Source organism: Penaeus monodon, chromosome 22 (assembly GCF_015228065.2).
Source record: "Penaeus monodon isolate SGIC_2016 chromosome 22, NSTDA_Pmon_1, whole genome shotgun sequence".
Taxonomy (NCBI): domain Eukaryota; kingdom Metazoa; phylum Arthropoda; class Malacostraca; order Decapoda; family Penaeidae; genus Penaeus; species Penaeus monodon.
Window position 1 is genome coordinate 17,039,233 of NC_051407.1, and position 1,124 is coordinate 17,040,356.

At 41.1% G+C, this 1,124-nt stretch overlaps 1 protein-coding gene across 1 annotated transcript in view; it reads right to left on the bottom strand.

Moving 5' to 3' along the window:
- LOC119586965 (ATP-dependent RNA helicase DHX33-like) overlaps nt 1-1,124 on the bottom strand; it is a gene marked incomplete in the record, with an annotated part of 14,038 nt that overhangs the window by 11,989 nt on the left and 925 nt on the right.

Genomic DNA, 1,124 nt, shown 5'->3' on the forward strand with positions numbered 1-1,124 from the left:
TTTTTTTAGTTTGTTGTGCATATATGTCATTACATATGTATAATTGGAAAGAAATGAACACATATTTTATCCTTTAGTTTGATATCTTTATTCATGAGTTTAAAAACTATTATTGAAAGTTGCTGTAAAAAAAAAAATTTTACTTTTTTTTTTGACTCCTCATTGTTTTTTCAGACAATGGCAGGATTCCAGGAGCCACCGACCAAGAAGCAAAAAACTGATAACAGGTTTTTGGGAACCCACATGCCTGTACAGCAGTCCCCCATCAGAAATGGTATTGGAGGCAGTTTTAGCAAGGGAAACAACAATCATGTAAAAGGCTCTCCCTTCCAGAAGAGCTCTCCAGGCCAGAATGGGTTCATGAATGGCAATGCCAAGAACACCGAACACCTGAAAAACATTGTGAAGCAGAGACACGCCCTCCCCATCTTCCCCACACGAGCCAAACTGCTGGAGGAATTGAAAAAAAATGAGACCGTGATTGTTATCGGTGAAACAGGCAGTGGAAAAAACAACACGATCCCCGTACCTGATAGGAAGATGGGACAGAAAAAGGGGGGGGTTTTTTGTCACCCCAAACCCCCGGCGGTTGCGGCAATCTCTGTAGCCAAGCGTGTCGCAGAAGAAATGAACACACAGATAGGGGGTCTGGTGGGCTATTCTGTGAGGTTTGAAGAGTGTGTGTCCCACAATACAAAACTGAAGTATGTAACAGATGGTATGTTGTTAAAGGGGAAGCTATATCAGATCCATTGCTCAGTAGGGATAAATGGGTCATTCTTGATGAGGCCCACGAACGGAAATATAACACCCTGACGGTTTTTTTTTTTGGCTTGTTAAAATGCCCAAAGAAAGAAAGCAAATAAAAAAAAATAACTTAAATGATAGTTATGGGGCAGCCCCCTGGATGTTGATCCACTTTTATCAAAAAATTTTTCTTGGGGGGGGGTGCAAATAAAAAAACCCAAATTTTTGTTTTTCCCCCTGAAGGGTTTTTTTACGCCCCCCCTGCTTTTTTTTTGGGGAAAAATTTCTTTTTTCCACAAAGAGGAAAAGCAGTAAATTTTGAAAAATTTTTAACGGGGCCCCGGAAAAACTGTCCCCCCCGGTACAAAGGGAGGCTC